General features: G+C 38.8%; 1 protein-coding gene across 2 annotated transcripts in view; it reads right to left on the bottom strand.

Annotated features, from left to right (window-relative positions):
- Positions 1-16,889, bottom strand: part of FGF14 (fibroblast growth factor 14) — a 626,343-nt gene that overhangs the window by 347,728 nt on the left and 261,726 nt on the right. The gene's annotated exons all lie outside the window — the stretch shown is intronic.

Consider the following 16,889-nt stretch of genomic DNA (forward strand, 5'->3'; position numbering starts at 1 on the left):
TTCCCTATAATTATATAATATGATAGGGTAAACAATTTCTTCTGAATGCAGAGAAATCCAAAGGTAAAATAAGCAAACAGACACATCATAGACACACCTGACAAAAAGGAATGTGGCCTAAATTCACAATTTAAGTCTTTTTTAGTTGTCTGCCAAACATAAGGATTATGGACAGTCTTTAAAAGGCAATAGAGCACACCTGCTCTTAATCTCAAACATACTTGTGTTTTTTCTAAAGCAAAGTGCATTTTCAGAGCATATAAAAATTTGTAGATGAATGAAAATCAGGCGTACAACATAGTCCCTTAGAAGTAGTAACTGTCAACATTCTACCAACGTTTCCTTTGTGACAGACAACCCCCAACAGAAGAAAGTCGCCAAACCCTTACCGTGCAGAGCACCCTTTCAAGGGACAAAAGACAAACCCTACTAAAAACTGATCTAATAAACTGGGCATGAGTGATTTATTTTGCACAAATAACATAAGTAGCTATTTCCTCAATGCTCCCAGTTAAACCATTTTAAAGGAACTCTAAACCAGAAGTAGCAAGAACAAAAGGTAAGAAGAAATAGCAGTGAAAGGCGTTTCCTTGCCAAAAGCCACCAAGATATTTAATGGGGTTAGAAGTAGGCTCCTTACCATTATGACAAAATACTCGTGGTATTCTAACAAGCAATGCTAATGGGCATGCTCTTTGTTGAGAACTATTGTTACCTTGATACTAAAAGTGGGAAAACTTTGTGCTAATTTCTCGTAAGCAGCAAAGTTGGGGGTTAGAGCTTTTGCCCAGCCTCCTCCTGAGGGAAAACCTTGAGGGGCAGAAGAGCACTGTTTTGCCAGTGACTTCATCATCCTTGATGATCAATTAAAAGAATTAGAAAACGTTGGGCTTCCCTGGTGGCGCAGTGGTTGAGAGTCCGCCTGCCGATGCAGGGGACGCGGGTTCGTGCCCCGGTCTGGGAAGATCCCACATGCCGTGGAGCGGCTGGGCCCGTGAGCCATGGCCGCTGAGCCTGCGCATCCGGAGCCTGTGCTCCGCAACGGGAGAGGCCACAGCAGTGAGAGGCCCATGTACAGCAAAAAAAAAAGAAAAATTAGAAAATGTGAAAGAAAAAAAAAAGATCACATGGAACTCTGCTCGGCCACTGAATATTAAAATAATTCAGACAAGCCAGTGAGTGATGGAATCTCCAATGCAGCACAAATACTAATAATAATTAACTTGTATACACGTTAGTGACAAACTTTTATACGCATTTTTCATATTATCCTCTAACCCTCTGTGTAAGTAAAACAGGTATTATTACCCCATATCACAAATGGGGGAACTGATATTTAGACAGTCACATAGTAGCAGAGAAGTAAGTCGTATATAGGTCTCCTCCCACTTCCCCATCCCCATCTAGTGACCTTCCCAGGAAACTGTCTCTGCAATCTTAGAGAGCAACCTTTCTCCCTGCGGTGTCCTCAGGGGTTGGGGACACGGGCCAGCTCCCAAGCCTGCAGGTCCTCGTCCTAGTGCACTGCCAAGGCAGAGTAAAAGAACTACAGAAAAATATCTAAATCACAAGGGAATCACTGTGAAATCTGCCCGGCAAAATAGTATTTCTCCAAAAAAGTCAATTTTTCAGAGATACCACTGAAGGTCTATTTGCCATCCTTGAAAATCCGATGCAACTTGCTGAGTAGGAGGGGGCAAAATAAGAAGAGACTGACAGGAAGAATAGGTAAAGATCCTTGATTAAACTCTCTGTAAAACAACCAAGCAAGAGAATGAATCCCAGTGGTAAATCACGGGCTCACAGCTCAAGAACTGCAAAAAATACCTCTGCTCTGGGAGAAGGTGAAAGCTCTAGAAGCAGAGAAACATTAACTTTCTCACAGGGTAAAATCACCACGCAGTTTTAGATCACAAGCCTTACAGAGCAGAAGGAAAAGGTTTACCTTAAGATGGACTCAAGCATTTTGACTAATTTCCGGAGACCAAGATGCTGGTACTTGGATACGCTCTGAAGTCATTCCTCAGGATTCGTTTGTTATCAACTGAATCCATGCTCTTTGTCTAAAGGTTCAAAGAGCCTCAGGTTATGAGTAAAAACATGTTTTCAGTTCCTTCCAGACTTGATCTGCTTCTTTTAACAACAACAACAACAAAACCAGTGTTTTGAGGCAGAGCCACTCAAACTGTGGTCCTCACATAGGCAGCATTAGCATCACCTGGAAACTTGCTAGAAATGCAAATTAGCGACCCCAACTCAGACCTGCTGAAGGAGAGTCTGCGTTTTAACAAGGTCTCCACGTGGTCTACATGCACTTTAAGTTGGAAAGCACTGTTTTAGAAGTCCTTGACCTGAGTAGGCAGAATTTTAGGTCCTCACCTGCCTGTTGTATACTCTTTCTGCCATTCTCAGCCATAGGATAATGCGAAAGTCACCAACCATCTTGGAATCCAGATTATTAGCTCCGTAAAGGTCCTTCTGCATCACTGGGATCCAGGGACATCTACTCTGGCCATCCAGCAAGCTGGTGACAGAGGCTAAGGTTCATTCTCTTTTCTCCAACTCCCTACTTCGGAGATCTTCCCATTTACTACTTTATTTTTATTGTTTGTCATCCCTGTAATGCCCCCTCCCCTCCCACTGTCTCCTACCAAAAAAACAACAGGTCATCAAGCAGGAATGACCAGTCCAAACTGTAAAACAATGTGTTTATCTTTAACACACCCAAGTATATACTAAGGAACCTTCTGGTTCCATTCTTTCCCTAAGCCAGTCATTAGCACCACTATCATAGTTACATTCACCAAAACCACGATTTTACCATGAGCTAAGCTCTGGACTTCTACTGATATTGCAAAGAAGTTTCCATAAGAATGAAAATGGTAACAACCAACTTCTACCAAACACGCAGTACTTGCAAGCAGTGACCTAAGCAAGTACGCATTTAATCCTCACAATGTTTCCATTAATAGTAACTCACAGTCATAGTGAATTCTGTCCTTATTACATTTTACAGGTAGGAAAACTTTCGGTAGAAAACTGCAGTAACTTGCTGTAGGTCACACAACTAGTGGCCTTTATTCATTTATCCCTGGCTTGAGGAGACTGGTAATTTAAGAGCTCTCTTTCCCAAAGGTATTTGCATTCTAGCAACATTAAAAACCTTAAGAGAAAGGGTGAAATTTCAGCAGCCAAAAGCATGAAAGCCCTCTTTTGCCCCTAAAGTCACAAGCCCTGCACCAGTGTCCTATTTACAAACTCAAAGGCATATTTAGGGATTAAATCAAGAGTAAAACACATTTTCAGCATTCAAATTAGGTTACAGCAAGGATCTTATCCAAAACCTAAGTACAGAGTGTGTAGCAAGATATAACTCATGCAAAGAAAGTATCAATTTTTTTAATGTAAGGAGGTTCTGCTCCACTGAACTGTTGCCATGCTATTTTTATTGAAAGGACATTTGCTAAAGAACTTAGAAAAATGTGGCTAGTTGGCTCACTTCAAAATGTCAGTAAACTAATGGTTGTGTCCTGAAGGCACTGTATTATGATCTGCTGCTGGAGGTTAGAACCTCACATTTTGACCGAAAGTGAAGTATTTTTCCATTATTTCAGGCAAGGTCTTTGGGTCTTTTTTTCTAAGAGAAATGAAGAAATTTGCTGCCAGTATTAAGTAGGTCTAGAGGAATAATTAGGTATTTTCCCCTGATCATTTGACTGACCATGGTTGACCTCTGTTGGAGGCAATTAAATTTTTTTCATGAAGAACCACTGACCTATTTTATCCCATTTTCATGCCTCCCAATATTTGACAAGACGGTGAAAAAAATCTAGTTTGATTGTAAATGTTTTTGAATCCCTGACTGCTAGAAATTCTGAAACATCTCCAGGTATTTTTACCACTGATAATCAGTAGCTCTGATGGAGAGCTTTTCTGCAATATTGGAGAGTAGATTTCTAAAAGTGTGAAATATTACAGTGTTAAATATAGCTAACTGGGACATGAGGCCTATTTCATTTATTTTGTTTTTCCAACAGGGCTTGGCTGACATGCTGGTTCTCGCAATACATTCAGTCATCCAGAACCAGTAGTTTTTTAAGTGGAAGAAATTAAGCGGGAACTGCCTGTCATTTTGTAAACCCAATTTTCACAGCATTTCAGTGCACTCAGCCAGATGAGTTAGGCAGTCAGAATATCACAATACTGGATTCAATACAGAACGTATTTAACTTTAAATGGTCAATGTCATCACCTATTAATAATCGTAAGTGCCAGCACATATTGCCACATATTACAATCAATAGTTTGCATCTTCAGTAAACATTCTTTGAGGATGGTGAGATTCCAGACTGTAGTAAATACATTGATTACAGGGTCTCTACCTTAGCATTTTACATTCAAACAGATCAACAGATTTGACACTGGATCACGGGATTACTAAAGAGAAGCATCTCAAAAGTGATGAGGTTCAAAAATTTTTTTCTAGAGAAACAGAACTTCCTTTACTAAAAAATATTTAACTTGAATATTTTTATGTTCAGTAAGCCAATGTAATGCAGAGTGATTTATGCCAAGATACACAAACCCATTTGCATGACCACTAAGAATATAAAGGATCTAAAGTTAAAGCAGTCTTAACAACTGATAAAGCTTTACCCCAAAGAACATGATCACAAGGTAAACAGTCGTATGCAAACATTTCCATTTGTGTTTATGGTAGCTTCCAATATTTCCAGCGGGGCTGGTATAAGAGAAAATATGCTTACATGCTTTCTTGAGAACATAGGGGAAATATGACTTTTAGTTAACAAGTAGTTAACTGTATATTCATTTCATCTTTATTTATGCCAAAAATCACGTTCCATTAAAGTAAGTACTAGTTGTGAGTGAGGAAAATGAACCAGGTGGCCCACACCTGTACTGAGGATAATCTGAAAAGCTCACAGAACCATTTTAGAAATTCATCTATAGCGTGGACTGTTTCAAAAGGGAAGCAACACACATTCATGTCCTGCTGATTTTCTCTCTTGATAGGCTCTAGCACACCTTGTAATACATCATTTGGGAAATTTAGCAGATTTTATCCACTTCTGAACTTCAATTTGATGAGCACTCATTGATTGTATTTTATGTAAGAGACACAGTTTAGGGACAACTTTCATAAAAATGAATCTGAAACAGAGATAGGTACAGAACTTTGGCAAACTGTCCTAGATGCTGACCGCTTTGAAATCTGGTTCCACAGTACTGTTGGCAAGTTGCTATGGAATTAAATGAGTAGCACAATATTTAAAGCTCAGGTCAGAACCTATTTACAGGGCAGGAATAGAGATGCAGATGTAGAGAACGGATGTGTGGTCACAGTGGGGGAAAGGGTGGGTGGGATGAACTGGGAGATTAGGTTTGACAGAAATACACTACCATGTGTATAATAGATAGCTAGTGGGAACCTGCTATATAGCGCAGGGAGCTCAGCTCGGTGCTCTGTGATGACCTAGATGGGTGTGATGGGGTAGGAGGGAGGTCCAAGAGGGAGGGGAGAGATGTATACGTATAGCTGATTCACTTCATTGTATGGCAGAAACTAACACAACACTGTAAAGCAATTATACTCCAATAAAAAAAAAATATCAAAGTGGCAGGTTTGAACTCTAAGGAAAGACACCTGTAAAGTTTTTTTGTTTGTTTTGATTTGCCCGATTCCATCTTGACACTTTTTATAGTGAGTAAAATTCAACTCAATTCAATACACATTTTGAGCACTACAGGGTTTTCAAAGATGAAGAAACAAGGCAACTAGCCAGAGAGGAAGAGAATAAAGGAAAGGGTTAATTTATTGAGCACTTACTATGCCCTAGACACTTCCAAACACTTGTTATGATTTAATGCATAAAGGGAGATATAAGTGTTAATGTGTGTTTGTGTATAGTTGATGCAAGAAAGAGAAGCAACAGTATCTTAATGAAATAGCTGGCATTTAGACTTACTTTAAAGATGGAGCTTAATTTTAGAAGTCGAAGAAGAAAAAGATGGCATTCCAGGAAGATTGAACTTCATAAGGAAAGGCAGCAGAAATTATAAGACATTCTCAGAAAACAGACTTACAGTTTGACTGCATCACAGGTCTGCTGAATAAATTTGGGTAACACGTGTAACTTTCTTATTTACGAACCACCCAAATTTTCCTACTTATTACAGCAGGTGATCTGGTTAGTCCCCTGTTTTAGCTATCATCTGTTTACTTCTCATTAGTTTGCCTAAGTAAACTGCATCTTACACATACTTGTATTCCTAACACGAGATCTGGAAGACAGAACTGTGTAGCAGTAGACAGCGGCAAAGGATTAGAAATATTTGCTAAAAAGAGATTTGTGTTCAAAAAATGAAATCTGGTATCAAATTGGATATCTCTGAACCATGCAGATATTTTATCAGCTCTTTGTAAAGATTATTAGCCCTGAAAACAGGTTCTGTGTTTTAATCTCCCCCATGGTTAGGTATATATTTAAACCAGTATGTATGTATAGGTGAAAATGTATAGATGAATAGCGTTTGTGTGTGTGTGTGTAAGTTTATGTGTAGGTGTATACATGTAATTTGCACATTTAATTGTATAACCCTTGTTCACATATGTGGGGTCTTCCATTCTTAGAGGGACGATTTCATTTTTCCTATGATCTGCCTGGTTTGTCAAGAAACAAATGGGACCAGAAGGTTTTAAAGAAAAGACCCTCGTTGACTTAATAACACAATAAGGTTTTCAATTTAACACAATATTGTTTCAGATTATGTATAATGTCAAAGACCTTCCAATATGACTCATCTTTGAAATCAATGACAGGGGAAAGAAAGTTAAAACAGAGGCTTTTCAGCTAGACTCCATTACGGTCACAAATCCCCCGAAATTGTATGTATGTATGTACATACATATGAATATGTATATATGTAAAGTTGTATGTCTTCATGCATGTGTACACATTTTTTTCTAGGGAAAAGGTCTTTCATCATATTCTCAAAAAAATCAGAGTCTCCAGAAAATTAGCCACTGTGTAACCCCAAATAACTTTCATTCAAAGTCAATTATAATTAAAGTTTAAATCATAAGATTTTTTGGTAATTTCTTTAAGCGAGAACTTTAAGAATACTTGATAAAATATTCTTTTGGAAATGTAAGGCACTCTACTATCAATTAGCATTACAGAAAGATAAAGATTTATATATCAGAATCCATAATCTTTTATTTTAACATCTTTATTGGAGTATAATTGCTTTACAGTGGTGTGTTAGTTTCTGCTTTATAACAAAGTGAATCAGCTATACATATACATATATCCCCATATCTCCTCCCTCTTGCGTCTCCCTCCCACCCTCCCTATCCCACCCGTCCAGGTGGTCACAAAGCACCAAGCTGATCTCCCTGTGCTATGCTGCTGCTTCCCACTAGCTATCTATTTTACGTTTGGTAGTGTATATATGTCCATGCCACTCTCTCTCATGACCTTCTTACTCTCCGGCAATCACTGTTTTCTCCATATTCCCCAGCTACTACCACGTCTTGGCATGTACATGGAACTGGGCACACACATCCACTGGTGGATCTAGGTTTGGGGTTCTGATTCAAATCCATCATAGCCACAACTGTGCCTCATGCCCTTTGATATCCTCAAAACTTAGCACAGTGCTTTGGGCAGAGTTAAATGTAAAATATACTCTTACTTGTGGTGAATAATAGCAATAATAATAGCAATTATTGAATGCTTACTATATACCAAGACTCTGTCATGTCTTAAGGATTTCATAGGCTCAACAAAAAATAATTAAAACAAAAGAGAAACAAACAAACAAAAATTCTCCAGGAGCTTACAGTCAGTCTATTTAGAACACAAAAAAAAACCACAAGTTAAAATGAAACCAGTTGGATAAATATATCACCAAACCCAAAATGCTTAGGGCTTTATGTGTTGAGTAGAAAGAATGAGAGATCAAAGTAAGATGAATTTAGTTAGCAAAGATTTTGGTGGAGAAAGTGAAATGGGTGATGATCGTGGATTTGGGAGAAATGAAGTAGAAGAAAGCATCCTTAGTGGAAAATGGAGGCGGGGAGATTCAAATAAATTCCAAAACTGGAAGGGGTTTTTCAGTTGCTAATTGTATTAGTCAGGATGCCCTTCCCAAAACCTCAACTCTACATATACCAAAATGTAGAAATGCCAAAGTATTGAACAGATAAAGTACTTAACTGTGGTCTAAACTTGGATCCAATCTTAGGGATGCTTCTATAGTTCTTATTTTTGGGATAGTTTATAAACTCTCTGGTGGGACATATTATAACATTATATATATGACATATATAAATTCTTCATTCTTGGTCATTTTTTAGATACTTGTTATGGTATAATGAGGATTTTTAAAATACAATTCAAAACTAATTCTAAACGTGTCTGCATTAAACACATTAAAACACAAATCTATTACACTTTGGTGTGCTCTAAAATTGCTTGGATTGAGTGAGGCTGAAATTTGTGAGAATGCCCCACATAATTTTTATGCAAATAAAGAATCTTCCTTTGGTGTTTCAAACGCAAACAAATGTCAAGGGGGAAGGGTGGAGGTAAATCCTCCAGAGTAGAACTTCTGCTTGATTTCAAGCTATACAACCAAGTCAGGAACTTCAATAACCTCATTTTACAGGCATCGTCTTATGTCTGGCAAAGAGTTTTAAAACATGATAGCAGATTTCTTTGAAAATCTTCATTACATATTTGGTTATTTTTCTAACAAAAGTCCTTCCTCCTCCTATTTTTGCTCTCATGCCTTTATGGCTTTTAACCACTGAATACCTTACCATAACTCCAAATTTCCTAGCAGAAATTCTTTGTACAGCAGTAACTTTTTCTGCCTTGTTCTACTAATAGCATTTTCGTTTCTGCTTTTATCTTTTATATGGGTAATCAGTTCCATCCAGTTTAGTATCAAACAAATGAGTAACATCTTTCTTCCAGATTGTTGTAATAAACTGAACCAAAGCAGAGGTATGGTTGTTCCACAATTTATGCCTAGGGAGCATAAAGAATTCTAGGTGTAGTTCACCCATATAATTATTGCCATAAATACAGTATATTCAAAACCCCATACATATATAAAATATGAAATCATTTTGAAAGAAATTGTAATGACCTTAGCCTTTTTCAGTGTGTTAATACTTTTTCAAGATACTGATAGTAAATATTCTCTCTTTGCTTTCCCCGAAGGGCTGAGCATTTTCTCCAAATACTGATCTCCCCTAACTGAGCATATAGCCAGTTCAGAAAGAAGACACAGCACATTTTAAGGATTTATATTCATATGTATGAAAAAAAGCTTTCAAATAAAATCCAAATGATTTTAGATCATGCATTTTTTTTTAACTAGAATGAACTTGGTATAGCAAAAGTAGTACAATCTTGAGAGTTTTGAATATTGTCATTTACTAGCCCTGCTCTTGGAAAGGGTATTCAACCTCTCTGAACCTTCCCTTGTATGTACCTACCTAATTTGGGGATGATAACTCCCTACTTCATAGGTCACTCTGGGTATTAAATGACACCTGTATGTAATACACCTGGCACAGGATATCTATCATTAGACAGATAATCACAGCCTGACTTGACTCTTAATAACTTTGCATCTTATTATCTCATATGTCAGGCAAGAACTAAAAATTTCTTTAGAAATAGTCCCTACACTTAAAAAAGTTAAGTTTGTATTTTCTCTATTTAATTCTCATGTTATCCTCAGTTCTGTAGTTTAGGCTATACATTTAGTCCACTGCACAAATAAAATCCAAGATAAGGCAAATCCAATTTGTAAAAATAATCACTACCCTTTATTCAGCACTTATTGTGAATTGGTACTGTTCTAGTACTTTATACTTATTATCTCATTTAATCCCCCTCAGCCCTGGGGGAGGTATTACTATTATTATCTCCTTTTTAGAGGTGAGGAAACTGAGGCACAGAAGGGTGACTTACAGTGGCTGACCCAGAGAGTAGGTATAGAGGCCAGGTTTCAAGCCATGTGGTCAGGCTCCTGAGCTCAAACTAGCAGACATGAATCTACACGTTGGGGCCATGGTGAGGATCTGTGGGTCTCCTCTTTCACTCCCACCACCCACTAGTCCCAAAAAACCTAGAAACCAGCTTGGAGTCACACCTCATATGTGGAATTCCTACACATCACCTGCGAGTTTTTTTGTTTTGTTTTGTTTTGTTTTGTTTTGTTTGTTTGTTTTGCGGTACGTGGGCCTCTCACTGTTGTGGCCTCTCCCCGTTGTGGAGCACAGGCTCCGGACGCGCAGGCTCAGCGGCCATGGCTCACGGGCCCAGCCGCTCTGCGGCACATGGGATCTTCCCGGACCGGGGCACGAACCTGTGTCCCCTGCATTGGCAGGCAGACTCTCAACCACTGCGCCACCAGGGAAGCCCCACACCTGCGAGTTCTCTACTGATTCCTTTCTCAGAAGATTATTAGATCATTTGAAAAGTATATTTACTCTACTTCAAAATCCAGGTCTTGAAATAAACATTCATTTATTCATTCAATCCACATTTACTGAATGCCTACTCTGCTCTAGGCACGTGGAAGTTGCTCAAATTATCTTGGGGGTGATGTTATTAAACAGGAATGGTTCTGGGTTATTTTAAAAACATCCTTAATAATAATTATTCTTATAATTATAATATAAATTGATGTGCTAAATTATTTTATTTTAAAACTTGTGCAGCACTTTATAATTTCCATACTTCATACTTTCATTTCTGATCCTCATAATAACCTACAGGGTAAGTATAACATATTCCTCATTTTCAGATGAGAAAACAGATTTATCAGACTTGAGCAATTTGGTCATGGTCCTCTCACTGAGGTCTTCCAACTTCGAGTCCAGAATTCCAGAGACTTGGGACACAATGCCCTATAAGATATAGTTCTTGCAGTCTTACAAAAGTAGCTCACAATTCTACAGAAAGATCAGACCTTTAGCTACACCATCACTGACATCTATTTAGCTTAGGATGTGACATTCTATGGCAGAAAATTATTTTGATTGACTTTCACCAGAAAATTCAATTAGCAGCATGAACAGATCTAATGACAAAGAATTTTCATTTACTAATTGCAAGAATCTAAGTTACATTAACAAGCTATGTCTCTCCACTGAGGGATGAATGATGTATTGTAAAAATTGGAGTTGCTGGTATAACAATGGAAAAGATCAGAACTGGCCTGAGAGAGGGTCTTTCTGTTTGGTCTGGGTACTGTGCTCATTAGGATTCTAGACAAGGGCTTCTCTTCATCCCTATCTCCACCCCCTAACCTGCCCCTCTGTGGCATGTGCACATCCTTCAGGGGTAGGACACTGGCAAATCCTGCAGCTCTGTCCTGGAAGGGGCATAGCAGAATATGAACCTGTCCTCAAACCACAAAGATCCCTGGGGATCATTTACTGTCCAACACAGCAGTTGCCAGATTATCATAATTAGCCTTCAATTGTGGATGTATCACTAGTCTACACTAAGTCTACCTAAAGTTTTGAGTCAGAATTACCTGTGGAATTTTTTCAAAATACACACATCCACAGCCATCCCCAGACCTACTGATTCAGAATCGCCTTGCTGTTTGTTAAAACCCAATGGCTAATACCAATTTGTAGCCACGTTTGAGAACCACTGACAGAAGTAAATACAAGACCAGGAGATGAGTATCTTGACCCATGCACCCCATCACCCCAGAGCCAGGAATAAGAAGATGCTGACGGTAAAGTTAAGATGGATTTACACAGAAGAAAACTATTATATTTAGGCCCTATGTCTTCAAATTTCACCAGTATCAATAGTAAAGGGAATACAATTACAGGAAAGTTACTACCTAGGCTACCACACTGCAAGAAACAGACATCCAAGAAAAGGCAGGGAATATCATTGGCACCGCAGCCAGCATGTTGGGGTTCATCTGACTGGGAGGACAGCTGGTTTTACCTCGAGCTGAGAAGAAACCTGGTCCAGGCCAAACAGAACCCTGACCCTTCAACCATCAAGGGGCCAAAAAAAAAAAAATGACGATTTGAGACTGGAAGTTCGATTGATCTAGAAGGGAATAAAAACGATACAAGTAATCCAGTCAAAGAAGGAAGACATGACTGGAAGGGGTGACTTGTATGGGTTCCACCAGGAGCCAAGCTGGAGACAAGGGTTCAGGTACAAGTAGTTTATTTGAGAGATGAAGGAAGTAGCAAGTGCAGAAAGGAGAAGTGATGTAGGGACAGGAAGGCATCTGACGGGGACAGTGTTCTCAGGACAGCTACCAGCTTGGAAGGCTGGAGCTCAATTCCAAAGGAAGCTCTGGGAAGCGGTGGCCAGCAGCAAGCCTCAAGCTGTCTTGCACAAGGATCTCCTGGAGAGCCTGTTAAAACACAAATTCCTGGGCCCCCTCCCCAGGCATCCTGAGTTAGTAGGTGTGAGGTGGGGCTCAACATGAGCGTGCCTGACAATCCCCCAGGCGATGCTGGCGCTGCCGGTCCAAGGACCTCACTTTCTGTAACACGGGTGTCGAGCATATACATGCATCCCACCCAAGGAGTAAGGGAACTGGGGTTTTTGTACACCAATTCTGGTCCTTCATTGGTCCATAAGGGCCACTGGAGAAGAGGCAATGATACTAATTCCCTGTTGCTTAGAGAGGACCACCGAAGTGACCTTCCTCAGGCAAAGAAATGCAGATACTGGTCATTGGAAATTAGCCCTGAAGTGGTAAAACCAAAGGCAGATGAAAGAGCCTGACAGTGTCTGTTACAGCACGGGAGGAAATTAGTGTTTCAGCTGATTAGGCTGCTTAAAAAACAAGAGGTCATGTACCGACAATTTAATCTCATAAGTTGAGCTTCCCTCTCACTTATTCATTCATGCACGTATCTATTTAGCTACCATTCATTGCACCAGACACTACAGGAGACCTTATTGAATACTGTCTGTGTGCATTAGAACATTTCATTGTCTAGTCTGAATTGGGCAGACAAAAATAGCAGGAAAGGATACTATTGGAAAAATGAATGTGGAGAATACACTGCCCACCAGGCATGTGAATTCAGAAGGCTGTGCCTTTCTTTATTCCCAGGGTGATGACAGCACAGCTACTTAAGCACAAATGGCACTCTGGAGGAGGAGGCTTCCTCTTAGAGGCTGTCCTGGGGAGCAGATTTTGTTACACAGGTGATGCTGTACCTATAGTTCTTCCTTCCTGCCCCAGTAGCTCTTCCTCCTCCTCTGTCTGTGCTTACCACGGTCTTATCATATCCACACCACTGCAGTGTTAGAAACAAATAATCAGGAATAATACCATTGTTCAAAAAGCAGAGTTTACCATCTCATACCCAATAGGATGACTATTATCAAAAAAATGGAAACCAGTAAGCATTGGCAATGATGTACAGAAATTGGATCTCTTGTGAATTGCTGGTGGGAATTGAAAATGGTACAGCTGCTATGGAAATCAGTTTGGAAGTTCCTCAAATAAATTAAACATAGAACTCCTATATGGTCAGTAATCCTACTTCTAGGTATATACCTAAAGGAATTGAAAGCAGGGACTCGAACAGATCCTTGGAGGCCAATGCTCATAGAAGAATTATTCACAATAACCAAAAGGTGGAAATGGATATGTGTGTGTGTATACCATAGACTATTATTCAGCCATCAGAAAGGAATAAAGTTGCGATACAGGACACAGCATAGATGAACCCTGAAGACATTATGTTAACTGAAATAAGCCAGCCATACTGCATGATTCCACTTATATGAAGTTCTATAATATGCAAATTAAAGACACCTAAAGTAAATTAGAGGTCACCAGGGCCAGAGGGCAGAAGGAATGCAGAGTTATTGTTTACTGGCAACAGAGATTCTGTTTGGGGTGATAAAAAAGTTTTAGAAATAGATAGTTGGAATGGTTATACATTTGTCAATGTAATTAATGCCACTGAATTACAAAAAATCTCTTTAAAAATCCAGGTCATCTCTTCATGGGTCCACACAGCCCTGCCTTACCTCCAAACAGTGACTTGGGCCTTTCCACTCAGCATCATCACATCCCACCTCCCCACCTATAGGCAGGCTCTCCTACTTTTCTCCCACTTTTCTATTCTTGAGGAATTCACGTTAGCGAAACTGAGGGGCTGGTTGCTCTCTTAAAAGAAAGAGTTTCTAGCTGTGCCAACTGTTTGCCTCAGTTCCCAAGGTCTTTTTCAGCTTTTTTCAGTTTGGAGCTTCTTGTGTGTTTTTCTACTTACCTAGCCTGCCTTTTTGGTTTCTATAGTTTCTTTCTTGCCATGACTGGCTTTGTCTTTGCAGGGGCTGCTCTGCTCTCCACATTAGATCTTTCTGAGTTTCTTGTCTGTTTACTTGATTCTACTCTTTACCTGCCTTCATCCTTATACTTCATGATGCCCTGTCATGCTCCCCTCTTCCCGGCTCACACCATGCTTTTTGCCTTTGATACCTGGACTGCAAATGTCTCTGTGGTTCTACACACCTAACTTTTAAGTCAGCTCATTTCCAATCCTAACTTTCATTCCAGGAATGCTCAACCCAGCTTCCCAGTAGCATCACTTGGAGAGCTTTTAACAATACTGGTACTAAGGGTAGAAATCTACCTTGAGGACATAGCGCCACAAGTACAAAATAGCAGACGCTATTCACAAACTAATCAAAATGGTTATTAATGGGGAAGCAGGAATGAAGTAGAGAGGACTGGGGAAGAAGTAATTCTCTGTGTGGACCTTTATATATAATTTTGATTTTTAGCAAAGTGGGTATATTCAAAATATAAAATATAATAAATGAACACAACTGTATGCCAAATCAGTAACTAATCGGAAAAGAAAATTATTTCAAGCAACTTTTTAACACAAGACTCTGAGTATACATTCAAGATAAAAGAAACCCTGATATGAAAATATTAACCATAGTTTTAGTGTTGGTAGTATACATTGCAATTGGAATTTTCAAATTATTATATTTGTATAATAGAGTAAGTAAATATACTGTTATTAGGAACCAAGATTGTAAATGCTAGAGAGAGAAACAAAGAAGTTAAGAAAAACCCTGTAATATTAAAGCATTGACTTGATGAAAATTAATTTTTTCTAACTCTGACAATTAATACTCCAGCAGAATGAGAACCTCCATCACCCAGATATTGGTTATTATCTATGTTCCACGCTCAAAGGATCCTGAGATTCTTGGATAAACAGCAGATCTATCTATTTTGGGAAAATTTAAAGATGCCACAAAACAAATAATTATTCAAACACTAGTGGGGGCTTTTCAGAAGGACTTGTGGGTGGACTTAAAGGGACTCCCACTGAGCAAGTTTGAAAAAACAAAACAAAATTTTAAAGTAATGCTATATTTGATTATGACATGTAAACTAAATAAAATATGTGAACTCACAGTTATACCAAAAAAGGAAACTAAAAGTCAATTCATTTACAACCACGAGATATAAGCGTTACACACCCTTTCTCTGGACATTGGTAATAAAAGGAAGATAATTAAACCTTTACCCTACCTTTTTTGGAGTGAGTGTAGTTCACCTAGTTGGAGTTAATGAAGGTAGAAGAATCATAGAATTAGAACTCACATTCTACAACCCTTAATGAAATCAGTGAAAGAGTTGATTCAGGCAAGGATCGTTATTGGATGCTGAGATCTATATTAAAGGAAGATCTGACAGTCATCACCTTAAGCATCAATAATAGTGACTTCATGGGCCTCTGATGTGTTGCAGTATGAAGTCCACAGCATCACCTATGAGGCATCCTTGACAAAAAACTGAATCTAATTCATCTGAATCTAATCAAGCATCAGCCTTAACGTCCTTCTTATAGGGAATACAAGGGTAGAGGAACAAATTAGCAAATACTTTGAGAAAGCACTCAGATCAATCTCAAATGTGGGTACTGATCAAGACAACTGGAGAGTTCTTTTAAACAGACAGTACTATGGGGTGGGGAGGAGTTAGGGAGACAGTTCTAGATTGGGAGAGACTAATGAGACACAATAACCAGATGCAATGTATGAAATCTGATTGGATCCTGGATTGAAAATAGCTAGGAAAAACAAGACAGAAATCTGAATATAGATGGAATACTAGATGACATGGAGTTTATTAGGAAGACTAATTACATATGATCACATTAGATGAAGATATATCATATATATATTTATATATAATTTATTTATATATTTATAGATATATTGACAAGTTTATCTCTTGATATATTTATAGATTTATAAATGTAAATTTATACATATATATAAATGTTATATATTAAATGTGTGTGTGTACACATACATGAGTTCCCATGCATGCATGTACATATCCCAAATAGAAGAAAATGTTAACGATTATCAAAACTGAATAGTGAATAAAGATGTTTATTTTCCAGTTTTTAAACTCTTCTGTGTGTTTGGAATTTTTCATCATAAAAAGCCAGAAGAAATACAGACATGAGGTTCCACTCACAAAGATTCAAATTAGTTGGGATGAGGCTTGAGCATTAGTATTTTTAAGAAGCTTCCATGTGATACTGTACAGACAGTGACTGTACAGCCAGCGCTGTGCCTTGCCCTCTCCCTCCATACCCCACCTTCCTGCCACCCAACCTCACTTGACTTGGCATCTCCAAGTCCGAAAGACAGCTCCTCAGACCTCCTGGTGCCTTGCTTGGGTCAAATCTTCAGGCTGCCTTCCTGAGGAAGCCACTTCTTCAACTCGCCATAAAGCAGATCTTTGGATAGACAAACAAAATCCCACCAGGAGATGATTCATCAAGAAGAGAGGTGACACAGAAAACT

Source organism: Phocoena phocoena, chromosome 18 (genome assembly GCF_963924675.1).
Source record: "Phocoena phocoena chromosome 18, mPhoPho1.1, whole genome shotgun sequence".
In the NCBI taxonomy this organism is placed as follows: domain Eukaryota; kingdom Metazoa; phylum Chordata; class Mammalia; order Artiodactyla; family Phocoenidae; genus Phocoena; species Phocoena phocoena.